This window comes from Rhineura floridana, chromosome 1 (assembly GCF_030035675.1).
Source record: "Rhineura floridana isolate rRhiFlo1 chromosome 1, rRhiFlo1.hap2, whole genome shotgun sequence".
Lineage (NCBI taxonomy): Eukaryota > Metazoa > Chordata > Lepidosauria > Squamata > Rhineuridae > Rhineura > Rhineura floridana.
The window spans coordinates 139,470,243-139,485,332 of NC_084480.1; the positions used below are offsets into that span (position 1 = coordinate 139,470,243).

Consider the following 15,090-nt stretch of genomic DNA (forward strand, 5'->3'; position numbering starts at 1 on the left):
GTCTAATATTTTGCTTTCCCAGCCAGCTATATTCCACGATATTATAGATATAAGGGGGCCCTCTTGGAAGATGTCTGAGGGGTTACCACTTTTGCAGTGTCTAGACAGAGTTATTGGGCTATTTACTTTATCTATTATACTTAGCTGTTGTCACGGGCATGGAATAATAATATTCACTGTTGGCGTAAGTGTACTCACATTGGACGAGACCCTAAATGTTTGTAATGCCCGCTTTGAGGGATCAGGATTAATAGTTTGGTTTTTGACCGGGGTTCCCAGTTCTTCCGGTTGTAGACCACCAACGATCCATGTCCGTATTAAATATTCCTATTTATTTTTAACTGTATTTTTGTTGCTGCTTTTATTTCATATGTTGCACTTTATTATGTTACAGTTTGCATTCCATAGAATTCAAATTGTAATATAAAAAATACAACATGAGAAATAAAAGAAACATTTATTGTACTCCAATTCAAGTTTTAAAGAATGCAAAGTGTAATGCAATAAAATAGAATATATAACAAATAAAAGAAGCAATTAAAACACAATTAAAATCATACAGCATTTAGCACAGTGCATTACGATTGCTACAACAGGCAGAAAAATCATTATGTGGTCTGCAACGGCCATCAGTAATTTTTGAGTGGTCTATGGGGGAAAAAAGTTTGGAAACCACTGGTCTAAAACATTTGGAGGGCACCAGGTTGGGGAAGACTGCACTAGATAGGTGGAGCTGTAGGGGGAGCAAAGAGCTAACCAAGTGACTACCATATCTGGCGGCTGTCATGCCTCCAGTTTAGCTCATAATTTCTCTAGGATATAGTGAATCTGCTGCATGTGTGGCACAAGTGGGTGAAAGTCCCATTGCAGTGCAAGAGAGTCATACACAATGATTGGCGAGCAGGCAGGGAGGGAAGGATATGGTCTTTCACAGCCCCAAATGTGGTATTGTATGGCCACACATACCCTAGCACTGGTATAATCCTGTGTTGGGAAAAGGTGTGCTCTAGGAGGAGTCCAGGAGGCAGAGTTAGACAGCTCAACTTATCTGCGAGCTCTTTATCTCTGTCGTTGGCTCTACTGGCACTCAAGCTCAAACGACGTGTGATGGTGGCAGGCATATTTGCAAATCCAGAGCTGCCCCAATCGCATATAAAGCAGAAGGGTGCACAGGCAAAGAGAGCTGAACCCTCGCAAACACACTGCTCACCTCCCAGTATCTTCATCCTTTTTGTCCCTTTTGTGATCACTTCTGGTATAGCGGCGCAGCTGGGCCGGGGTTGGGGAATTAGATTGGGAGAGAGACTACTGGGGAGTAAGGTATGTATAGGGAAAGGATTCAGGTCCCTCACCCATGTTTTCTTTTTGCACTAACAATTGGACTTCTCTCTGCTTTACAAGTGTTTGGGGCAGACCTGGGTATAAATAAATGGATCAATCACTGTCATGTGCTGTTTGAGCCTAAGTGCTTGGTGGTGGTAATGACATCGATTTGCTAAGCTTCAATGAGTAGTGGGGCAGGCAGAAGTGTCTTTGCCTGCCATTGGCAGAAATAATCCGGTCTTAGAGAGGGGTGAGGCAGGCAAAGGCCCTGGATAGGAATGGTGGAACAAGCAGTGGCTTAGGAGCACCTTCAAGGAGAATCTAGGAAACAAAATATTTTAGAGGGAGTACCTCACTGATGTACCTCATCAGTTATAAACCTCCCCACCTATTGTTGGCATCATCCAAATTCTGCTAGTTGTTTTAGAAAGTATAGGATCAGATTTCCCTGCATCTATGAACTTTAATTACAAAAACCTCTTTCTCCATAGTCCTGGATTGATGCATATTTGTCATAGGATCAGTATGAATATCCAGGCGTTCAGAACTTAAGATTTCCAGCTGATCAGATTTGGGTGCCAGACATTCTTCTGTACAACAGGTAAGGAAAGCATGTTTGTGGCCAGTTGCAAAAGCAGAGCACATTGTGAAACAGCTGGAAATTGACGTAGTTCTATTAAGCTTGAGGATAATTACAGCAATTATGCAAGATTGCCCAATCAAATAGCACAATGTGATGAGCTCTGGTCCTCTACAAGTCGAATTAAACTAAATAGAGCAATGGGAGGATGACACTTAGTGGCTTGCATCCAACGCACTGCTACAACTAGAACTTTACATTTTCATCGGCATATATAATTTGGCTGAGAAAACCCTGTTTTCCAGAAATGTTTTGTTTCTGCATTCATTTTTTGAATTGGCTAAACCTTCCAGTCTGTGATCCTTCAATTGGAGCCCTGCCCTTAAGCTCCTGACTCTTTGTAGATCAAAAGGTAGCACAGGAGGGTGTGGCATGGGGAGAGGGCACCAGACCTACCATGGCAAACCTAATCACCATCATGGAAGCCTTGCAGGTGCTAGAGGCCATGTTATTTATTTATTTATTATTCAGAGTATTTTTAGCCTTCCTTTCAGTCCTTACACTCCTGAGATGGGTTACGATAAACAGAGAAGCCATGGTTGAAATAGCAATACAAAATTAGTGATTTTAAAAGAGTACCAGCTCATGCAGTGCCAAATGGCAGCCAATATAAAAGGGGTTTGCAGCTCATCAATTCTGCTATAAAAACATATGGAACAGGAAAACCAGTTTTCTGATATACAATAGCGCTGACCTTTTTATATATATATATAATTTCAAAACTTTGTTTAACCAGTAAATATTTGAAAGAAGAAAGGACTGCTTCTAGTACCAGTCTGAGACATCATCAGTAGTAGCTGAGTTGATTTTTTTCTTGTTTCTCGGCTCTGAGTACAATTTCATGGTTGGATTTTATGTATCTAAGGTGCTGAATCTGAATGTCGCTTCACCTAGTAACACAAAAGAGCTATACTGAATTGGAGAAGAAATTGAGATTTTAAAACCTCAGTGTTAGTCAGTGCATTTTCAAGTAAGGGCAGTTTAATGCAACTGATTCTTGGCACCTAATTTGAGCCTTGTGGGTGGATCCTCTTCCCTAAACAAGGATGGCTGCCTTGTAACCACTAATGGAGTGTGATGGAGGAAGAGGAGAGAGACAGTGTTATGTGCGTTTAGGGAAGGTGCTCCACTCAGGAGGCTCAAATGAGGCACAGAACATCAATTGCACTAAGTTGGTCTTATTTGAAAATACATTGACTTAAACTGATGTTTTCAATCCTTATAACCTGATACATACACAATGGATGTTTACAAAAACAGGAAGAGGAAGTCTTTTACCATTCCCTTAAATATATTTAAAGGGGCAAGGGGGGGGAGAGAAGTATTCTATTAAAAACTCTGAGGCAAAAAAAAAGGATGTAAGAATAAAGAATTTGCAAGAAAAAACCTGCTTTATATTGGCCATTTCTGCCATAATTCTGGCAGTCAACACCCATCACTAATTTCATTTAGTTTGGACAAATGATCTGAATTTTATTACCATTTAGAACAGCCACATTGACTGTCTTTTTGAATTTTGGTCAGAAGCCCATTGTTAATCACTTGGGTAAAATGAAAGTCAGATTCTGCATGTCAAAATACATAAAATCCTAATTCTTCATGAGCAGCCTGCAATTAAGAAAAATCTGTTTGGGGGTTTGCAGAAGTAATTATAGTTGGTCTTGCATTGTTAAAGGATCAGAGTTCAGCCTGTATTCTGTCATTTACGATAGCCACTTATTCACCTGTAGCCAATAACTTTAGGTATTTTTTCTTATACTTCCACTAAAGACGATTTAAAAATAATAAGAAAAACTTATGACAGAGTTCTTCAACCAGTTGAAAGCCTTAATGAAAATAATAGATACCACCATGTACAATACAAGGAATTCAACCAATAAGCAACAGCCTATGAAACTTTTCTGCTGTGTTTTGTAGTGCAGACGAAAGATTTGATGCAACGTTTCACACAAATGTTCTGGTAAACTACTCGGGATCTTGTCAGTATATTCCTCCAGGTAAGAGACTTTCAAAACATACTGTATACTTTCATAAACTGAGTTATCTCCTAGATAAGGAATTAATATATGTGGATCTGGATTAGGATGTATAAGCAAAACTCTGTTGTTATTATGTGATTTGAACTGCTGTGGAAGAGACATTCAATGAAGCTTCTGTTTAAGAATATTAGGAAAGACAGATTTTTACAAGTACCTAACAATCAGAAGTTCCTTTTGTGAATTTGACAACCAGATAAGATGAATACCCTATGTATTAAATCTTTTGTGATTATTCTGTCATTATAAAGTGTAGTATAATTGGACATTGCTTCAATTATATGAGGAAAAAATTATTTGAAAGTGACAGAATTTGAGAGAGGGTATGTTGCAATCCTATGGACACTTACTTGGGATTAACACCTGTTAAACTCAGGGGGACTTATATGTGAGTAGATATTTAAAGGACTGTGGTGTGAGAGTTTTTAATGATTCAAAGCATAATTCTGCCAAAGCAAAGCATGATAAAGCCCCATTGAAAGTGCATGTACTTCATTGTGTCATTGGGTAATTCACCTTAGAGTCAGACAACAGGTTTTAAGAGAGTTGAAAATAATTTGAGAGATCACTTAATTATACAGGTGGTATTTGATGCCCAGAAGGCTATTGTACATCAGTCAAATGCCCACCAAGGATGTTGTGGCAAGTAAAAGTGGGATGAAACCAGATGAACAACCAAATAAATGACCAAATGACAACACCAAATGAATGAATCAAATTAATAAATCCCCTGCTATGCCAAAACTCACAGGAACAGCCATCCTGAGACAAAATTCCTTCCTAGCCCTGGTGAACTGCAACTGATTCACTCCACAGGAGGGGGAGAAAATTAAATGAACCTGGACATCTTTAAGGAAGGGTGAGTGGGGAAGTCTTCATTGGACTGACTAAGGAGAGTGGGGGCAGATCTCTTTAAATAGCCTGCAAGTGGTTGCAGGAGGGTTAGCTCTCTCTTTGGTCCACCTGCAGGTGAGGCTCTTGTAAGGGCCAAGCGGACAGCTGATTGGCACTTGCGGATGCATCCCACTCCCTCCTCCTTGACAACATGATGCAATAGAAGTGCAACACCATCCTCCTTCCCCTCAGACGCCTGCCACCCTGCACAACAGGTTCCTGGCAAGCTGGTAACTGTGCTTATACCAATAAAAAGGAAACTGGTAGAGCCCTGCCTTCTGCATGCATAGACTGGACACTGTAACTGTAACTTTGTTGCAACATGCTCATCTAAGGTCCTGGTTAATCATAACTCCGTTGACTTGCCCTGCAACTAGGGTTACCAACTGTACTCTTTTAAGAGTACATGTACTCTTTTTGAGATGGTGCAACAGCATATTCTTACTTTTCACATATCGAAGCCAAATGTACTCTTTTTGAAATGACAAAATGATGGTAACCCTACCTGCAACAGCAACAGCAACAGCGCACTTAGTAAATATGCTATAGAGTTTAACATTTCACTAAAAATAATGTTTATTATTTGTTTATTTTCGGTGAATTTTAAGTTCTGCTCATGTCATTTTGATATTCTGTAATGAGAAGACATGATTCACTAGAAAAGACAATAATGCTGGGAAAAACAGAAGGGAGTAGAAAAAGAGGAAGACCAAACAAGAGATGGATTGATTCCATAAAGGAAGCCACAGACCTGAACTTACAAGATCTGAACAGGGTGGTTCATGACAGATGCTCTTGGAGGTTGCTGATTCATAGGGTTGCCATAAGTCATAATCAACCTGAAGGCACATAACACACACGTTTTAAATAATAATAAAAGCAGAGCAAAAAAATGGTTTGGGAGAAGCATGGCTTCCCATTGTGTATATACGTGCTTCTTTGAAGTGGTGAAGGCCAGGGCTGGTTCCAGGCACAGTGGGCCCCTCACCACCACCAGTGCCAGGCCTGCTCATCTCCTCCTGCCAGCTTTCTTTGTTGCTGTGGGGGCCTGCTGCTGCCACTACCACCACCACCTCCTTCTCCTGTGCACTTGCCCATCCCTTCAGCAGCTGGAGGCTCTGGGTGCTCCACTGCCAGCCCTTCTGTAGCCACTGCTGCCAGAAGCACGTCAGGCCCCACTGCCTTGGAATCAGCCTCCGTGGCATGGGAAATGTTGCCTTGAAGACATCGTAGCCACGGTGGTGTCTGCGAGCTGAAGCTTCCTGTGCCATGGAGGCTGCTTCCCAGGGGGTGGGGCCCGATGTGCTTCTAGTGGATGTGCTTCTGCTGCAGAAGGGCTTGTGACGGATCACTCTGAGCCTCCAGCCACTGAAAGGGTGGTTGAGCAGTGAGGAGGAGGAGGTAGCAATGCTGGTGGGCCCCTGCAGCAACAAAGATGGGAGAAGGTGACCAGGCCTGGTGGCGAAGGCCCCCTGTGAGCTCCTGGGCCCTCAGCTCAGTGCCCAACCTGACCACCAACTGGTGCCAGATCTGGTGAAGACCATCGGTTTGGATGGTTATAAAAGAGTTTAAGGCTATCCATGACTACTAGTCATGATAGCTATAAGCTGCCTTCAGAGGCAGTATGCCTCAGAGGGCTCTTCCAGACGACCTCTTTATTGAGTATTCATCCTGATTTGCTTGCACAAAGTTTACACAGAAGTGTAGCTTTTATTGAGCCTTTGTTCATTTCAGGGAGATTAAATGACAATGTGCATTCACCCTGATTTCAACCAGTGGTGCTGACATTGTGACCAATAAAGAGCAGAAAGGCGCTTTAGTTTCGTGGTCATGCTCTATTTGGGGGCAAAAAAACTCCAGAGAGCAGTCCTTGGAGGTGCTACTGCCACCAGCTGAGAAGTGGAGGGTGCAGAGACGTTCAAAGGATAATCATCTTGTCACCTCCCTGCTCTTCTGTTTTTTGACTGAATTTGATTGATTCTTCCATGAATTGGGTTGCTGGGCCTGCCTGGCTAAAGGGGTGAGGGCAGGTAAGAAGTAGGGCATCCTCATACCACCTCTCTGCCCACAAGTTTTTCAAGCAAGCTGTTGACTCCTCTTGGTTAAAAGACTGAAGATCAGGGCAGTGGCAGGAGAGATGTTCCTCCATTTCTAGGCCCTTCAGCCAAGCTGCTGCCATTGCTCAAGGGAAAAGGAAGTGCCAAAGAGGGAAAGGAAGTAACCAGGACCAGACAAGGCTGTCCCTGGCTGCTTAGACTGCCTCTCTTTCCCCTTTCAAGTGACGACAAGCCAATCATTAGCATGTAATATTCTAACCACTAGTAGGTAATAATCTAATGTAATTAAGGCCATGCAAATCCAAAGCAGCCAATGGAAATTGGATAAATAACAAAAACAAACGAATTGTCCACCAGAACAAGTTACACAACAGCACCTTTGAGACATTTTATTTTCTCCTTTCTCCTAACTAGCGTATAGTAGTATATCCTTTCTTGTGTTGTGTTTTCTTTTTTCTTTTTTAACTAGTGGAACATGAAATAATTAGATGACAAACAATATGTGATAAATATTAATCCTTTACATAGTCTTCAACTAGTGTCACATGAATAATATATGCCAGAGCAAATAGCCCCTCAAGGATAATAAACTAAATCAAAGACAAAGATAGAGAGAGGGGGGTGTATTTTTATTGGAGAGCAAGAAAATGAATTAGTTTCAAGGGAACGTTTGGCCATTATAGGCTCTTTTTTGAAATTCATACAAGCTCCAAAGTTTGTGTGTGTGTGTTTTGGTTTAAAAAGTATTGCAAATGTAATTTCAAACAGACTCAACACTTTCAGCAATAAAATGTAAGCAGAATTTTGCAAAAGCAAGATTATCCACAGAACTTTATTGAACTGTGAGTAGGGGATGCACTTTTCACAGAGGGTCAAACTACACCAGATAATGCTAGATTTGTGTGTCTGCCTCAATCATGTATAAAGCAAGGTGGGTGGGGTGGGCCAGGCAAGCTTTTCTGGGGAGGCTATTCCATTGCAGGGGTACCACTGTTGAAAGGGCCCTCTCCTTGATAGCCACCCACCTCACGTGGTGGAGGCAAAACGGGAGGGGCCTCTTTAGAGGATCTTAAGGTTCAGGGTAACATATATGAAAAGGAGGCAATCTTTCAGGTAACCTGGTCCCAAGCAAGTAGAGAGAGTGAGGAGTCTTTTCTCACAAAGGAACTGAGTCTGTAAAAGGCTATCACAAAACTTCCTACTGCCTAGAAGTAGGAAGCATGAGACATTACTATAATTAAGAACATCCGTTTGGCAGCATGAATGACTGCCATAACTAGCAATTCTGCTGTTGCTATCTATTTTGTGTGTTGCAGTTTGAAGATGGGGAATATCCCACAACCCCTAAACTTGTTGTATGCACCTAAAGCAAAAGAATCTGAGATCTGTATATTGAAGGCATAAGCTCCATTCAGCTTATCAGAGTCACTAGCTATTCTTTTCAATCAGCTTTTTCATCAGATGTGCCTCTGAAGAGCATGACTGAAACTCCAAATTATAGCCACCGTGTGTTGGCAGATCAATTTGGAATGCATTTCAAAGCTGTCTGCTCCCATGAACTCTTGATAATATGAGTGCAATTTCATCCCCATTTTCAATCTTGCCTCTAAGACCTAAATTGTTCTTTTTCCTCTTTAGAAACATTCATATGAAAGAGCAGGTTCATAGTCTGGGGGTGCTCCTGGATCCATCTTTGTCGCTAGAGGCCCAGGTGACCTCCGTGGCTAGAAGTGCCTTTTACCAGCTTCGGTTGGTAAGACAGCTGCGGCCATTTCTGGACAGGGATAGCCTGACCACTGTGGTTCATGCAGTGGTAACCTCCAGGCAGGATTACTGTAATGTGCTCTATGTGGGATTGCCCTTGAGGTTGGTCCGGAAGCCGCAGCTGGTGCAAAATGCGGCAGCGAGACTGCTTACTGGGGCAGGGTATCACCAACATGTCACCCCACTGCTGAAAGAATTGCACTGGCTGCCCATTTGCTACTGGGCCAAGTTCAAGGTTCTAGTTTTGGTGTACAAAGCCCTGTACAGCTTGGGACCAGGATACCTGAAAGACCGTCTTATCCTTTATATACCCAGTCGATCACTGCGCTCTGCACGTGAGGGCCTCCTGCAGATACCATCTTATCGGGAGGTCCGTTCTGCACAACATAGGAAACAGACCTTTACTGTGGCAGCACCTACTCTGTGGAATTCCCTCTCCTTAAATATTAGGCAGGCGCTGATGGGGAATTTTGTAGTTCGTTGGACTGGGGGTCCTTGAGTAAAATCAAAGAACACAGGCTTGCAGCAAAAAGGTAGGCCTTTATTGGATGACAAGCATACACTTGGTCAGTCTCCCTCTGAGTGAGTGAAGAACTGCAACATGGCACTGTTTTTTTATACATTTCAGGACAAAGACTTTAGCATCTACCAATCAGGAAGTTATACATCAATATAACATAGGCATTACAGTATTGCATAGGCATTGCACAGGACTTTCTGCATCATGTTCGGGTGAATTTGGCAATGTTCAGTACTTCACATAAACATACATTTTCACTGTGAGCTAAGCATTCCAGCTAATGCAAGCCTTCCTACGTCTTGTAGAGCACAAGGATGTTCAGAGATGTTCAGTGTCTATTCAGACTTATCAGAATTGTTTAGAGTTCTCGCTGTTCCATACAAACCAAAACAGTCAAGGAAGACAGCTCCAAGAAGAAAAGGGTTCTGGCTGGCTTCTAAACTTAATAAATGTTAAACTAAACTGTTAAAATGTTATAAACCTTTATAAACCTTTACAGCTTCATAAAAGAATATATTTTGCTCATTGTTTGTATATAAAGAATTTCCTCAACAGCGGCATCTCTGCTACCTTTTTGGCACCTTTTGAAGACTTTCCTCTTTCAACAAGCCTTTTAAGTGGAGACCTATCCCAGTCTGCGTCTGTGTTGGAATTGCTTTTTAATATATATATTTTTAACAATATGTTTTTAACCCTTTTTTTAAAGATGTCTTTGAAGCTTTTTAAAAAGAATGTTTTTAAAGTTGTTTTATTTTAATATATCTTAAAGTCTGTTTTTAATGATGTTTTAAAGTGTTTTTAGTGCTTTTGTTTGCCTCCCTGGGCTCCTGCTGGGAGGAAGGGCGGCATATAAATAAATAAATAAATAACATGCACATTTCTAATTACATACAGGCATCTTGAAGAGCACATGTTACATTGATGTCCGCTGGTTTCCTTTTGATGTGCAGAAATGTGATTTAAAGTTTGGCTCATGGACACACAATGGCTGGCTGCTTGATCTGCAGATGCTCGAAGCTGATATTTCCAATTACATCTCCAATGGCGAATGGGATTTAGTGGGTGAGTTGGTTTTATTCAATAAATCTGAAACCAATTAATCTAATGTTTCCTAAACTTTTATTACTGCAGGCACACACTCTCCCCCCCCCGGAAAAAAAATTAAAATTGTGGGCAGTGGCCATACTTCACTTGGAGCACACCCTTTAAGATGCTCAGCAGAAGTTCATGCTGTGACAGGGTAGTTACCCACCTGCATTTCTATGTGGGTTGGTACTCTGGACATGCCTCGTATTTGGACCAGAGATACAGAAACCCCCCAAAGTGGTTGCTGCAGTAGCAGAGCAGGGGTGCATACCTGGCCTCCCATCGCTGGCATTGCTGTGGCTCACTGGGAGGGGCAACGTGGTCAACACAATGCAAACACAGCAGTGAGAAGCCCAGATTGGCTCTGCTGGTGTGTTTACACTGCACTGCCCTTGCTGCTGCCTCACCCCTCCCTGCCTGGGGAATCTGCAGCAACACCAGGACAGGAGCTCAGATAAGCACCGCTGCCCTACGGATTGCTACTGGGTTACTCAGTGCATCAGGTGTGAGAGAATAATTCAATCACTCCTCTTATAGAGACCCAGCAAGAAAACCTGCCCTTATTGGAGGCTGATTGGAACGAGGCACAAACCAGTACCTTGCAACCATTCTCTCTCAAGTCATGCTGGTGTGCGCACTGATGTAAACCAGCGGTGGGCAGATGTCAGGCTTGTCTGATCTACTTTTTTTTTTTACTAAAAATGTAGATGTGCTGCCTTCAAGTCGATTCCGACTTATGGCGACTCTATGAATATGGTTTTCATGTGGCTGAGAGGTAGTGACTGGCCCAAGGTCACCCAGTGAGCTTCATGGCTATGTGGGGATTCAAACCCTGGTCTCCCAGGTCACAGTCCAGCTAGAATCAGATGCAAAAGACATACAGTTACAATTGAGGAACAGGGTCCCTCTCAGCACATATCAGAACTGAACTGAACTCACAGTCCTGTCACACAAAAGCCCACCCTGGTTAACTTTCTAATTTAGGTGACTTTTGTTGTTGTTGCTTTGTTGCTGTTAAACAATTGGGAGGCAGTAAGCCTTATTGATCTCCAGCAAATCACCAAGAGATCTAGCAGTAGATCCCAACCTAGCTTCTGCCCACCTCTAAACCCTCTGAAAGCAGAAATGGGCAATGGGAGATATTGCAAATCTGCTTTGTATGCAGGTATTGGAAGAAAGCTTCCAGTGGAAACTTATCATTGTGTAGATCCAGTTCAGACTCATGTGTTGTGGTAGCAGCCCTCCTCCAATACGCGAAGAGCCTTCAGAGTGAACCAATACAAGCTCTGTGGGTTAGGCAGAAATCCCCTGCAGCTTGTCCCACCTGTTGGTTGGGAAAGGAACTACAGGCAGGTCAAATTTTGGACACTAGCACTATAATACATCCATCCATCCATCTATCCAGGGCTGGCACCAGAGGGCAGCCAGGTTGGGCCCTGGCGAAGGGCCCCTCCTCAGGGTGGGTGGGTAGCGCTCCCTTCCATGATCCATGGCAGCATTGGCTCCCGACCCTGCCAGCTGCCGCAGATCATGGAGAAGGAGCTCCCAGACATTCCCCTACTGCCACTCAGGCCCTCAACGCCTGCCTGCATGCCACACTTACCTCTCCCTTGACATAAATGCTGGTTGCACTGCAGGCGCATGCCTGCCATCAACCAAGATGGAGGCCGAGGTTTCCCTAAGGGCTTGATGCCTCTGCTGCCATTTTGGTTGATGGCAGGGATGCGCATGCAACGTAACCAGCATTCACCAAGGGAAAGGTAGGTAGGTCATGCGTGGTGTGCGTGCATGTGTGCAGTTGCCAAGGCCCAGGCAGGCTGGTGCCGGCCCTCCATCCATCCGTCCGTCCGTCTGTCTGTCCATCCATCCAAGACTCTTCCTGGTCCTGGGAGCCAAGGGACACCAGAAACCCAATTTGAAACTGCTGCCTGCTGTAAAGCCCTCACTTCTGCTGCTCTCCCTCATTCTGGGCAACCTGTTGCTGAAAGAAGCCACCAGGTTGTTCCTCTATGCTATCGGATGATCTGCCTGCCTGCCTAACTGGTACTCTGCTGCCCCTCTGCTTGGCTCCAAGTATCTGCTAGGCCTTGGACCTGAGCACCTTAAGTAAGCCCCAGTCTGAGTGGCCCATTGCATGTAGGGCCTACACATGGGGCCAAAATTTGAACCCTGGCCTCACTCTTACAAACAAACAGAGCTAAGAAAATGCCCCTCTTTATCACATCTGCTATTTCAACATGGGAAGAAGAGGGGCAGTGAGGTAAATGAGAAGGCGGGGATGGTGTGGAGTGGGAGGACTCTTCTGTGACACTGTTCTGACCCCTTTATGGATGGAGATCCCAAATGACCCTATTTGGATCTTTTGCTGTTGTGTCTTCAAGTCAGAGCCACAACGTGATGCACACAGCCACCCTGGGGGTGGGGGGTTGGGAAAACATCTCTTCGAAGGTGCTCTGACCTCACCAAATTCTATATCAGGGGCAAGGAACCATTTTCAGCCTCAAAACCACATTCCCTTCTGAGCACCCTTCTGGGGGCACTACAGGCCAGAAAAGTGGCCAGAGCAACAAATGTTTCTTTCTACATAAACCCACACACCCCTCTCTGTCCTCTTAATTGGCCTCTGTCCTTTGCTATTGGCGTTCAAGGGCACATTCCAGGCAGTCCAAAACACTCATGGAAGGTGCACAACAGGGCCAGTAAGGGGTGTGGGTTGGGGAGAGTCCCAAGGGCCACATTCTCTATAAAGTTTTGTAAAATGCTCATGGGGAGATGGAGGGAAATGAGAAATCTATGGGTTGCTTCGGGCGAGCCAGGAAAGCCACCATCAGCAGCAGCAGCACATTGGGCGTTCACTCTGACAGCTTTTTTCAAAAGTCTAGACTGTTGTTCCCAAACACATCAGTGTCGCCCCCCAGTCAGATAAAGGGAGAAAAGTCTCATTTCCTTCCCCTTTATTGGCTCTTACTCGTGCCAACTGAGCTTGAGTATTCATCCTTCATTATTTTCACATTGAAAGCTGGCATTCTGGGAAGGAGCCCCCACTTCCAGCATGTGTTGTTTTGAAGGCTCCAGGGCAAGTGCACAGGCTGCACTTCAGAGCTTCCCCAGGCTTCTCCTTTTAGGGCTTGTACTTAGGCTACACAGCAATCCCAGCCAAGGCTTGTGAACCTCTCCAGACATGTCCCTTTAGGGCTTTCTTGGCGAATCTATAGCCCTGGTGAAAATTAGGCCAATATTTTCAAGAGAAGTGCCAGGGAATCTATGGAAAACAGAAGCAACAGCTGTTCTACGTGAAAACAAAAAAGGTATAAATCATTTCCGCTCCGCTGCGCTGTTAAGCAGCTTGGGAAGTGCAACCCATCACGTTGTTCCGCTGGACATTATAATAACTATTGATTGTTATTTGAATCTGATGGACAGCTTCAAGAACGCGCAATTACATGTTATAGTTCTGTAATGATATTAACAGAGGAGGAACAGATGCTATATTTCTAATGACAGTTCTTTGGAAATGTTGACAATGATCATATGGAGTATTTTTTCACCAGATGCCCCCCCCCCTTGGCTGGATAATAGATTTGTATGGATTTTTCAGTATGTGTACAAAACAAAATGCCTAGAGAGTTACGTTAGCTCCATGAGAGATCTAAATATCCATCAGCAGGGTTTGCTTTCTCACCTTATTTCTTGACATGCTCAAAATTATTGTGTCTGCAGGAGTTACTGGGAATGAATGGGACAGATGCATTAAAGCGCAGTTAAAGGGCAACCTCTTCAAAGTCATCCAAACAATTTGGACACCCGACATTCCTATAATAGGAATGGAGCCTGGAGAAACAAATTAACACTCTTAGAACGGGCTTTAGGCAAGCCACAGTTCTTTCAGTTTCATCTCATCCTCACCATCTGCAATACGGGAATATAGCTGCAATTTGGGAGAAATTGCCATCTTGTGTTCTGGCCCTGTGCTCCTGAAGAGTATGCTCGGATTGGCCAGGTCCAGCGGCACCAGGAGGAACAGGCATTGGTGGGCACTTTGGGGCTGACTCCTATCGCTCATGTTGGGAACTGCTTTTGCACCTAAGGCACACAGCTAAGCAAGTGCAAGATCAGGGCAGTGTGTGGGAAGACCAGGGCTGCGGACAGACAAGTGGCAGGAAGGATGTTACATTAGGGAATTCCCAGTGAGAATTAGTTCGGTGATGTCATTTTCCTCCTGCTCATGTCTGGTGGCTTCCGGTTTGGTGCAATAGCCGAAACCATGATTAGTCAATTTGGCAAATGTGGCTTCACATTCTGATGTGAGGGCTGCCCAAGCTCAAATCATGGTTTATCAATTCAAACGTCATTACAAATCGCAGTCAAGTTTTGCAAAGCCTGACCTGATGTGACATCTGAAGTGAACCCGCATAGGAACCTAGGAATCTGCCTTATACCAAAAATCAGACCCTTGGTCCATCTCACTCAGTATTGTCTATGGTGACTGGCAGCATCGCTCCAGGATTTCAGACAGGGTTGTCTCCCAAGCCTACCTGGTGATGTTGGGGTTAGACCTGGGACCTCCTATATGCAAAGCAGATGCTCTGCCACTAGAGATGGGGAAGAGATTTGTTTCATTTCACATTGAAAGCTGAATCTCTCAAATTCGCACTTTCTGAAACAATGCAACTGAAACACACCCATCCTTCGAAATTCACCCATCTGAATTTTATGCTGCAATTCTCCAACCAAGAATGTTTACAAAATGCATGTTTTAAGGGAAAGTGT

At 43.8% G+C, this 15,090-nt stretch overlaps 1 pseudogene; it reads left to right on the top strand.

Annotated features, from left to right (window-relative positions):
* The window catches only part of LOC133381660 (neuronal acetylcholine receptor subunit alpha-7-like), a 141,333-nt pseudogene that overhangs the window by 93,292 nt on the left and 32,951 nt on the right, over positions 1 to 15,090 (top strand).